The sequence below is a fragment of the Oxyura jamaicensis genome, chromosome 27 (genome assembly GCF_011077185.1).
Source record: "Oxyura jamaicensis isolate SHBP4307 breed ruddy duck chromosome 27, BPBGC_Ojam_1.0, whole genome shotgun sequence".
Classification (NCBI taxonomy): domain Eukaryota; kingdom Metazoa; phylum Chordata; class Aves; order Anseriformes; family Anatidae; genus Oxyura; species Oxyura jamaicensis.
The window spans coordinates 1,192,991-1,205,471 of record NC_048919.1 but is presented as its reverse complement, the minus strand read 5'-3'; positions in this window follow the sequence as shown (position 1 = coordinate 1,205,471).

Below are 12,481 nucleotides of genomic sequence, written 5' to 3'. Positions count from 1 at the left end.
TGCTGGAAATGAGGGTCCCTCCGGCTGCTGCTGTGCCAGAAAGCCTCCTTGAGCATCTGTGGAACTGCAGCAGCCAGCAGAAGGTCACTGGCTCCTTTAGAGATTGATTTCTGGAGAAATTAAACACATTGATGGCTAAAAGTATCTTGTTTATAAAAATCATTACCCCCATAATACATTAAAATAAATGTCAATATTGGTTCACCACATATTGTGAGGGGAGATAAATGAGCCATTTGCCCCCATTGCCACTGCAGGACCCTTCTCACACCCTATAAATACCTCCCAAGAAGATTTAAATGAAGAGTGGGGATGGCTGAAAAATATAAATTTGGCTTTTTTTTTTTTTTTTAATGGAAAATTAGCATCTCAGCAGGATGAAAAGACACACAGTAAATGAAAGGCCAAAAATAACACATTACAGGAGAAGGTCTTGGTTCCTCAGAAGTTCAGGTTATTTTCTTTCCCAATTAAAAGTCCACATGTTCTGCAGGTGCCTTCCACTTGCAGCCTGGTACTTGCTGCAGGCTTCAGATGTGGGATGGGGAAGAGGATGCTGAGACGTGGGCAAACCAGAAAACACAGAGCCAAGCTTCAAGGACAAGATATAGAAGCAGGATTACTTCTCCACAAAGAGAATACACACACACACACACACACACACACAAAAGAAAAAAAAAAGGGGGGGGGGGGCGGGCCCTCTACCTCTGTGAGCTTTTCCATGAAGCAGACCAAGGGCACCCCCAGATTTTGAAGATCTGCCCCCAGAGCACCACAGGACATCTGCAGCCCGCTTCCCATTGCCTGGAGCCAACACCAGGGGGCTGCTCCATGCTCTCCTGGCAGTCACTCCGTGCCATTCCCCTCTCTGCTGCATTTAAAGGTGCATTTATAGTACAAAGTAGATGTTTACAATTTATAATGGTGTTCCAATTATGGGCTGGGAAAGCGCCTGGAATCGAGCCTGTCTCCATTATTTATGGGCAGTGTAATCCTAACCCAATAGATACCTCTCACGAAGAAAGCTAACATTTTTCACCGGAGCACTGAAAGCAATACTTCATGCTAATAGAGTCTGTTATCAGAAGGAAATAAGCCTGCACAACCAGCTCACCGGCTCCCCAGAGAAGAGCATCTTAAAGCACAGGGATGCTGAGGTCCCAATCGAAAAGCAGCATCCTTCCCATGATGACAGCCTCTGTCCTAGTCCCTTGTGCCCCACAGGGCTCAGCTGGAAGTAGCTGCAGCTAGAGATTGTTTCACACCTCCCTGAGAGCAGTGCTGCCCACCTGTATGGGGGGATTTGCCTGCTGGATGTGACACCAGCTCTCACAACGCTTCTGCTGACAAAGCCACGCCTTGGGGGGCAGTGACCGTGTCTTGGTCTGCGCCTGCACAGACTGGCCCAGGACAGATTCCTCTAAGCATCCTTGTCCAGAGTGCACAAGCTGATGGGCCTCTAGCGCAGAGAATACACACATATAAAGTATCGTTTCAGCTCCTTAAGGTCCACCAGGACCTAGATGCTAGAGTAAATGCACTCTGCCTTCCTCAGATGGCTTTCCACCCCTCTTCCCCCAAGAGGATGTGCTGGGCTGTGAGAAGAGCTGCGCCGGTAGGGCAGTTATCTGCATCTCTCTCTTGATGACCTTGATTTTGCATGACAAGCTGCATACTTAATTAATTAAAGAAAAAAACTCTCCATTCCTTCTAAAAGGCCATTATTTTAATTTTGACAGGTAATTACAAGAGAAGAATTGATAAATCTTCCTGAACACTGTTTGTCTTTAGCAGAGGCATTAATAATGGATGCTTTAAAGCTACGGTTGGATGTAGCTGAAGATATATCCGTGGGTGAAGGAGTGCTCAGGACCACCTTGAGCATGACTTCCTGGTGGGCAGCTCCATCATCAGGTTTCTTTCTGCACCGCAGGAAGGATCATGCTCTTCTGAAGCTCCATAGCACAAGCAAGGAATTGAAACAGCTAAATAAAATTCACTAGAGAAACCCGTAATGGCATGACACACTTGGCCTCTGGAACTCATTGCCATCATATATCATCTGGCAGTGTTTAAAAAGGAATCACCATTTTAGGCAGACAATAAGAAAATCCAGAATTATACCAAAGGAGGGAAAAAAAAAAAAAAAAAAAAAAAAGATATTCTGATTCTGTGAACTGTGGAATTAAGAGAGAGTCTGGTTTCTCATGCATTGCTGTGCTAAGTGCCTTAGATCTGCATCTGCATGCCACAGTAACATCAGCTCCTCCCCATGTCCTGTAGAAGAGGCCAACACCTTGCTCCTTGGCCAACTGGCTGCTTCCAAACTCCCCATCTAACAGACAGGTTCTGCCCATTTTCCTCTTGGGCAAGGCCTTAATTTGGGCTGCTCTTCTCTGTTCAACTAAGAATCACCACAAAAGCTGTAGAACCTCTGCCAGCCCTCAGACTGCTCGGTGGTTTGATGGAATTCAGTGACAAGAGGTCCCAGGTCACACCGTGGTGGTGGCACTTCGTTGGTGTGCGCAGGGAGAGGTTTTCATTGCTCCCCCTGCCTGGATGCTCTCAGTCCATCACTCACAAAGACCCCAGACACAAAACCAGGGGTTGCTGCTGTGCTGCTCCTGATAAAATTGTTCAACTTCAGAGAAAATAATAAATCCTGGAGCCAGAAAGGAAGAAACATGCCTGAATCCTCAACCTAGGTATCCCACGTGTAGTGGGCAGCTCAGGCATCCCCTTGCCCAACACTGGACATCAACCAGCAGAGATGAGACATTGCTGTCCTCATGACCCCATGTCCTGAGGCTTGCCAAAATGCTGGCACACCAGCAAGGAAAGTGTTTTTTAAGATGCCGTGGCTGAGTTATTAATTGCTTATCTCATCACCCGCTGCTCTAAAGGGTGATTCATTTTGGTATGAGATAAACCCAAGCCACCAAAGCACCAGAGCCAGCCAGGGAAGTGCTTTCACTCAGAGCTAGCATGGGAACAACAGCTTCCATGAGCCTGGATTGCCTTGCTCCTTGGTCATGAACCAAACCAGCTGCTAACACACAGGTAGCATGCAGAGGAGTCCAATTAGCCTTTTATGATATACCAAAGCTATTTGCATCCCTCAGCCCAGGAGCTGTGCAAGCAGCTGCTGCAGTGCTGGTGGACAGGACTCAGCTCCCGCAAACCCAGGTGGCTCAGAAAGCACCCCCCATCCCACAGCCCCCTCCTTGAAAAATAACTAAATAAATAAATAAATCAGTGGAGAACAGATTCCCTCTCTTTGGTTTCCCAAGCATCCCTGCACGTGGGCACCTGGGGAGGAAGGTCCGTGTTCACTCCTGCTCCATGGGGAGTGCCCATCCTGCACCTATATCAGGAGGAGGCAGGAGGAGGAGCAGCAGCGTGAACCAGCAGCAGCAGTTCCAGGCACGGTGACAGCAGGACAACCTCCCAGACGAGGGTCCAGCCAAGTAGTTGCCAGCGAGATGGTGCCATCCCATCCTGCTCTTGCTCCTGACCTTTCAGCTTTCCCTGACTTCCCACATGGCTCTGAACAAGCCAAGGCACTCAGTGCATCTGGAAGTGTCATTAGCCAGACAATTTACATACCCTGGGGTTAGAACTGTCATTAAGAGGGCGATTTGCAAAAACCAGCAGTAAGTCAGTGAGAGTTGTCGGGATGTCCAACCAGTGCCCATCAGACAGGCAGGTCAGACCCCACTGCTGGCTGCCTCCTGCTTTTTCCATTCTGCCCATGAAGTCTAGACTCCACAGAAGGATTTATGTTGTTTCTAGCTGCCCAAGCTGGAAACTGCTTCAATAATTAGTCAGTGTTAGACCAAAGCATGTGTCGGGGTTCTGGATGCTGCAAGGGGGTGTGGGCATTGGGATAAAGACCCAGCAGCATCCCATTCCCATCAACTGATGGAGAAGGGCTCGGCTGGGGGGATCTGCTGGACTGCGCATAGCCAGGAGCCTTCAAGAGCTCATCTATGCCAGCATTTGCCCCAGCTGCACATTACGGGGGATTTATCTCATCCTCGGAAAAGCTGGTGAGAGGAACCAGCTTTTGCAGGCTGACCACACATTTGGGTGCAGATCCAGGCAAATCCAGGCTGGTGGAATGGGTAATGTGGCACCATAACAGGGTGACTGCACCCCCTTGGAGGCTCTGGCTGTGATCTCAGACCTGCTGAAGACTCGTCCTAGTATCACATTGCCACAGAGGGTTCCCCCCCACATCCCAGTTTTTGAGCACGAAATTCTCACTTTTACTGGAAAGCCAAGCTCCCAGCCACTCCAAAGACTGTGGCCTCCAGCCCTGGGCCATCTTCCCTGCCCTCCGGCAACCCTACAGTGTCAGGTTTCTGTGTTTTCTTTGCCAGAGGGCAGGTACAGCATTAAGACATCATAGCAAGCCCCAGCAGGCTAGGCTGGAGCCAGGCTCCTGCATTAAACACCAGCCCTGTCAATGAATAACCTACAAAGCACCAAGGGCTCTGTATCCCAGCTGTCAGGCACACACATCTGTTTTGCATTCACCCAAAGGAAAGCACATCAAAAATCCACTGCAAATGGCTGTGAAGCCTTTATATGTGCCCCGGAGGAGCCCACCCTGGGTACTTGGAGATGTGCCCCAGGGAGGTGTCACTGTCCTCGTGGTTATTAGCACAGCAAGGGATGTGCTGCCAAAGGAAACGTCCCTGGACGCTTGTACTGAGCCATAATTGTTCTGGAGTCACTTTGTTGTACTTTGAACAGCCTTGGACAGAAGCAAGGGATAAATCCAAATTATTAAACCCCTTAAACGCTTCTTGTCACTGAGCACAGGGAGAAATGGCAAGGCGGTAAGCGGCAGGGACAGCTGAGAGACCCAAGACAGGGTGAAGACGAGCAGCCAGGGAAGGTCCCCAGTGGACCTGGCCACTTGGCCACTCCCTGGGCAACCACACCAGGTCTGCGAGACTTCCAGGGGCTTCTTAGTCCCCACCTCACTCGTTCTTTTGTCCCAGTGCCCACCTCCCCTGCGAGCATCAGGGGGACAGCAGCACTGCTCTCCTGTGCAGGGCTGTTACCAGGAAGAGCACTGAAGGCTGCAAGAGGGTGAGACATTACTATGGTAACGGGACTACCACGGACCTGAGGCAGACTGGGAGGATAAGGCCTCCATAAAAAGAGCAGAGAGGTGCAGAAAAATGGGAGCCTCACTCTAACTCCCACCTGATGGGAGCAAGCGCTGTCACCCAGCCTGAATATGGGATAAAACAGATGACAAAGCCCTGCTCAGGAAGGAAAGACACGGGACAGACGGCAACACCCTACTGGATGGGAAACTAGCAGAGAAGCCAACAAGCTGGTCAGCACTCAAGGAGAAGGTGTCCCCAGGCTCATCTGCTGCAGAGCATATTAAACCAGCCTGGACACCAGCACCAAGGAGGGAAGAAGGATCAGGAAAAGGAGGTGGTGAGAGAAATGTGGTTTGAGACCCATGGGTACCCTGGAGGGTCTGGGGAAGATACAGCTTGTCCTTTGCAAGGGGACACCTGCAGACACATCCCATGGCTTTGAAGGCTTCGATTCCCCACGTAACCCTTCGTTCCTCCAGCCACAGGTTCACAGGAGCATCCGATGTTCAGTCATTGGGACCAAACTTCTTGGCAGCTCAGGCCACTCCATCTCCCCCAGTTCCCCAATAATTCACATGGGAATGAAACATCTCTCTGAAAACCATCATGTCTCTGCAGGAAAACCCACCTCTTCCCTAAGGAGTTTGCTCACATGGTTAATCACCCTGCCTGCTTGAAGCACAAGCCTTGTTTCTCATCTGGTTCCCTCCTGTGTCTCTCTCCACTGGACACTTTGCTGCTCTAGAGATGCTCACACTGAAATAAAGTCACCTCACAGCCATCTTTCTGGGGAGTTGAATAGCACAAACTCCCCCCCACCACCCTTCAGACATTTTCTCCTGTTCATCTTTCACTGGAGGAGCAGCATAAAAGAATCTATCCTGTACTCCCCTTCCAACATGAGATGCTTAATAAGTTGGTTTTATTCTCACCTGCACAAAATTGCTCACACAGGTGCTTCAGAGTTTGCAGAGGGGGCATTTTTATCATTTAGTCATCAAAGATTTTCAAATCCCTTAATTATATGCAATTCATAGTGGTTTGAAGAAGCAGAACAGCATCAGCAGCTTCTGTAACAATCGGCATAAAAGCGTCTTCCAAGTGTCTCTTTTATGTGGTTTTGCCCATAATCATGGCAGAGAGATAAAGTTCTGTAATTTATTTCCACTAATATAGTCAGGCAGCAATTGATGTTTTTATGAGGGTGAATATGTCTGTGGGATGTACGAATGTTTATAGGCTGGTAAATTTGATTTATATAGAATAGTCAGTGCTGCTATTGGTAAAGACCCAGTGTTTCCAGGAGAGCTAATATGATTTGCATTGATTAGACTAATATCAATTAAGTGCTTTTTGGTTTGCAGAGCACAGATGGGTGATTTCCACCTGCTCCAGCTCCAGCAGACGAAGGTGCTCTTTGGTTTTGAAAGCACAGAGCAGGTGTTTGAGTTGAGCAAGAGCAAAGGAGAAGGGATTTTGTTGCTCCTGCTTTGCTGGGTGTCCCAGGAAGTGATGATGTCCGAGGCCCAGAAATACAGCTCTGCTCACACAAGAGGAAGTGCTGGCTCCTAAAATGATGCAGTTTAATGGTAAGGGTGCAACATGGGCATGCACATCAGGGTGCAGGACAGGAGCATCCTCCAGATGTGTCTGCTCACCCCCCCGTGCGCAGCCAGGAAAGGTGCTGAAGAGTCTTTATGGCTGCGGCAGCTCCACTTGCATTCATAAACCGTCCCATCGTGGTGGTGTTTCAGTGCCCTCTTGTGCCCAAGCATGAAGCGTTTATGGAGGGGCTGATGCTGATGCAAAGTCCCTCCAGTGGCAACAGGTGGTTTTGGGAAGCACTGGGATCAGCACCTCCGGCATGCTCCTGACCTAATGCTATCCCATGAAGGGATAAAAATGAAAAGAAAGAAGGAAAAAAAAAGAGAGAGAGAGGGAAAAGAGAGAGATTTAATCTGTTTAAATACCAGGTGCCTAGGAAAGTGGGGGTGGCCTGGGGTCATTGCCTGTGCAGGTGGAGCACCGTGGGGCAGCCCATTGCTGCTGGAGAGGCATGGGGGGAAGTGATGGGGCTGGAAATGATGCTGGGGCTCTGCTGGAGGACCTGGCTCACCTGCCAGCGGGGGTGCAGCTTCCCAGCCCTGGGTTTCTGAAATTTTTAGCATTAACAAGTGGTAAGCTGATACTCTCAAAGCTTCTTGGCTGAGATGTGCCACAAAACAAGGGATTTGTGGCAGCTCCATCCCACAGTACCAAATGCCACATGGCTGAGCTGCCTGCCGAGCCCAGCTTTTGTTACCCAATGCACGGGGACAGAGAGGACCAAGAGCAACTGTCCCCAGCCTCCAGGCAGCACAACCCACTCCAACCCCATCACAAAACCCTTTAGCAGGGATGGAGTTTGAGAAGCTCTGGAGCCAGCCTGAAAGCTTACATCCACTGAACAATGACGGCACGGTGAGATGACAAATTAATTCTCATTACAGCCCGGAGAAGGTTAAACTGGAGTCATCCTCCCAGCATCAGTTTAAACCCCTCCTGACAGGGAAGCCTTCCCTGCACAGGTAAATAATTTAAAAGCTGGTTCTCTGGCTGATAATTCAAATCCTGATAATGTGTGTTGTGGGCAGGGCTGTGCCAGGGCTGGACCCAGATGGAGCTGGGATGGATTGGGGCAGGCATATGCTTACAGGCACTCATGGCTAGATGGAGATTTTGCAGCAGCCAGCTCGAGAGTCACGTAAAAATAAAGGTTTATTTCCAAAATGAGAAGCACACCTGCTTGGGTAGGGGGGTTGGTGACCTCTGAGCCTGCTTGCCACAGTACTGCGTGGCTGGGAGACTTCCAGCAGCAGCCAGCTCAGGCTGTGGAGCCCTGAGATGTAGAGGGGCACCACAAAGCCTGTGGTCCTACAGCCAGGAGGGGAAATCATCCCTAACGAACAAATGGCAGGGCTCAGAGCGGGACAGAGCAGGCTCGTACCCGGCTGCCTGCAAGATGCACGTGGCTGGAGGCTGCGGGTACAATGCAGCCCTGCAGGGTCTTACCTGGTGATGGCATGGTCCCACACGTGGTGGGAGAGGGCTGTGGCCCCTCTCTTTGGCTTCTTCTTGCACATACAGTGATGTGGTGGAAGATGTAGGATTCAGCCCAATTGTGGTTTCTGTCATTTTTTTGACAGACACAAGCTGTACACCACCCAAACAGCAGAGATCTGCCCAGAGGTTCATGCAAAACTTTCTGCTCCCTCTACAAATATCCCCACAGGCTGGGAAATGCTGCAGCCACCATCTCCAACCCTGCCATGTGACGGGAGCTGGGGAATCTCTGGAGGATGAGAAAAGCAACGCCGAAAGATAAGAAAACCAGCCCTTAGCTGGAAAACTTTTCCTTCATTTTTTCCAGCTCTCTCGAGCCTGGCTCCAACATGCTCTGTGCTAATCAGCTTGGAAGAATGATTGAGTTGTTGTAATTCTTCCTCCATCCACATCTCCCTCTTCTGCTTCAGTCCCAGAAGCTCTCAGTGAGGAAGCAGTGAGCTCCCTGCTCCTCGGCTCAGGATGGAAGTCATCAGCTCAGGTCTGGATCAGATGAAGCAGAGTATTGCTAATGCTGGAAGAAAGCAAAAGGTGTGAAAACAAGATCTGCAGTCCTGAGAGCAGGGTTTGCCACTTTGTCCTAGCAAGGGGACCCTTCTCAGCAAAGTCAGCCCTTTAGCTGGCTGAGCTGTTCCAGCTCCTCTCCGTGGCAAGAGAAGGAAGGTTGAGTGGTGACACCCAGCTTAGGACTTCAGAAACCACCATACCAGCGAGAGATGAGAGCCTCAGGCTCGCAGCTGGGAGACCTACACCTGCAGGGGGTAGCCGAGGACAAGGTCCAAAGTGGTCTTCACAAGGTGTCCCAAAGGTAGGACCTCCTTGCAAGCTGGGCAGGGGCCGTTTCTTGTGTTCGAGCTCAAATATCAGAGTGGGCTGAACTGAAAAAAAAAAAAAAAAAAAAAGTCAGCCAAAAAAATGACCTGCTGGGCTTGGAAGGCTCCTTTTCCTCCTGGCCAAGCTAAGGCACATTCTCCATTTGCAGGAGACATCAGCCTTGGGATGTCAGCCTGCAAAGCCTTGCTGCTTCACCAGAGCTCACATTCGTGTCCTGCCCGGGGGATACCCACACAAAGGGCCCTTGGTCGGCAGTCCAGAGCGGGTCTATGGCTTGTACCCGACAAACTGCTTCAGTCCCCCAAGAAATAAAACATAACTGGTAGAATTTGCAAAATCTGGATATTTTTACAAACTTGTGCTGTCATCTTGGCCGTTCTTTGACACGACCAAGGCTGTTCACCAAACGATATTCCTCCCTGCTGCCTTCCTCCACCACCCCTGCCTGTCTTTCCATCTCCCAAGAGTGTGACTGTGATAAGCTAAATACCTCACTTCCATCCCCAAAAGAACAAATTGGCCACTGGCATGGATTTGCAGTTTATATGTTAATCATATCTGCCTCAAGGGACTGTGCTGACCTCCAGAAAGGGAGGTTTAATTGAACGATATGCAAAGGATGCTCCCGACTTTTCATCCAGAGGGGAAGTTCCTGCAGTCTGTGCTAACAGGCAGCCCGTCCAGGGCAGCACTGAGCCTCATCTGCGCTGATGAACAGCGCCTCACTAATTAGGCATCAGCTTGTGCCATATGATAGGAAAAGAAGCTGGGATAATTACGTTTGCTCCTAGCTGGCAAGGAGAAGGTCTTTTAATCAGCATCCTCTGCGTTTTGACCCTGTGCTAATGATCTGGCACCTGGTGGGATAGTGGAAAAGTTCAAAATTTGAAGACGAACTCCAGCAAAGTAAGTGTTGGGGCTTCCACACCTCGGAAAATGTCACAAGGGGAAATAAACTAGTGTCAGAGTAATGAGAGGAGGTGGCGTGGTGCTGGGAGGGTACCGGAGCTTGCCCAAAGCCCAGTGGGCTCCTCGTCAGCTCCCTGAGCAGAGCTTGCTGCGAGTACCCCATGTCCCATCAGCTCCCCTGGCACCTCCAGGCTCTCAGCGCTAAGGGGAAAAGGAAAGCCGGATTTTCCCCCTGGAGATGAATCGAAGCAGGGAAGTAGTGATCAAGCTGCAGGATCTCTCAAGCAATAAAATGATTGTAAAGTGCACCCACCATGGGCCTGGAAACCCCCAGATGTTCCCATGCAGCCTGGCTCTGCTTAGCAATACATGATGTATCAGCAGCCTCTGCCCCATACAGGGGGCACCAGGCTGGCTGGGATGGAGCATTTACCACTGCAACCATGTGGAAAAGGTGGGAGAAAGAGGGAAAAGGAGCAACTTGCGGAAGGTCATTCAGCTGGTCGTGCTCAGCTCCAAGCCCTGGGGATTTTTGTGTGCTCACAGTAAAACAACGGGAACAAAAAATGTGCTGGAAAAACAATAAAGCTGTAATCCTCCCAGTCCTCGCCTTCTTTCCCCGCAAGCCCATAGCTTGTGCAAGGGCCCTGCAGCATCACGGCAGGACGCCTTGTACCTACTGACTGCATTGCAGAGCATATATGCAGGCAAATTAAATTGCTGTTGTGCTGGCATTTCTTTATGGTATGCCTTTTGTTTATCTACCTTATTTCCCCAAGTTTATTTGGTTTTATTGGCATCTCTTACATTTCAGCAAAGAAAAAAAAAAGGAAAAAAAAAAAAAAACAGTGATGTTTCTGTCTCAGGTTTCTTTCCTACCAATAAGCAGGAAAAGCAGCTCTGAGCCCTGGAGCACGGCATTCCTATGAGAAAGGAAACTGGTGCCCAGCATGGCCCATTGTGAAACAAGGTAGGAAAATCAAAACCCAGCATTGCTGCCATCCCATTGAACTAAGAAGCCACCAGAAATGAGACTGTGACAAAGTCCCACTGAGGTCAAGCCCTGTAGGAGAGGGCAAGGGCTGAAAGGATCCTCTTTGACCTATTTGCATGAAGGAGTGTGCTGACAGGAAGCTCTTCACTGATAACAGAGATACAAAGAGGCTTCACTGTCACCTTCAGATGGGTTTTGCCTGTGCCCCAGTGCCTGGACACTGCTGAAGGTGCTGGAGGGGAACCTCAGCATCATTCTTACTGCTCCCAGTGCCTTCACCAAATGGACAATGTGCAGTTCTGGGCACCACAGTACAAAAATTATGTAAAACTGTTGGAGAGCGTCCAGAGGAAGGTGATGAAGATGGTGAAGGGCCTAGAGGGGAAAACGTACCAGGAGTGGCTGAGGTCACTTGGCCTGCTCAGCCTGGAGAAGAGGAGGCTGAGGGGAGACCTCATCACGGCCTACAGCTTCCTCACGAGGGGGAGTGCAGGGGCAGGCACTGATCTATTCTTCTTAGTCACCAGTGATAGGACCCACGGGAATGGTGTCAAGCTGAGGCAGGGGAGGTTCAGGCTAGACATCAGGAAGAGGTTCTTCACTGATAGGGTGGTCGCACACGGGAACAGGCTCCCCAGGGATGTAGTCACGGCACCAAGCCTGTCTGAATTTAAGAAGCATTTGGACTGTGCACTTAGTCACATGGTCTAAAATTTTGGGTAGACCTGTGTGGTGCCAGGAGTTGGATTTGATGATCCTTGTGGGTCCCTTCCAACTCGGGATATTCTATGATTCTATGACAGGGACTACATGGCACCTGAATTGCCGTGAAATCCTGGAAAACCTCCCCAAAGTCTGGTGGCAGATGTAGTGGGATGGCAGACAGCGACCCAATCTGCACCAAGGTTACGAAGCCGGCCCAGAGGGGGTGTCATGGGGGGAGAACTCCCAGGCAGGGAGTACGGTCCCTGAGCATGGCTTGTCTCCATGTGTCACTGCTGATAAATGCGGGGTTCATTTCAGAGAGCTAATGCGGTTTGTGTAGATTGGTATTTCAGCCTTTCATGGGATTTCATTAAGGGTTATTAGCGGCTCTATAATTGCCACTGGAGCAGGGCTTCATGTTCTGCTTAATGAAGTGTCAGGCCTTCCAAAGGGAAGACACAGATTTTAATAATGGTGCACATGATAGAAGCAGGCAGGCAGGGAGGCAGAGCGAGACCCAGGCAAGGACAGCCCCAGGCAGGGAGTAAAAAGTTCCTCAAAACCTCCTCTCATCCCCATTTCTTCCAGACGTGGGGGCCTACCACCAGGATTAACGCAAATAGCAGTGATGCGGGAGATGTAATTTAACAGGAAAATTCACTTTTTGGTGCTTTGCTCCATCTAGTGCTCATGAAGCAAAGCTCAAAGGGGGCACCCTGCTTGTCGGGTCTGATTACTGGGTAATCAGACCAAAGCAGGGCACTCGGCAGCGCTTCCACACTCCCCAGCTGAGCCCCTCCAGGGACCGCTCACG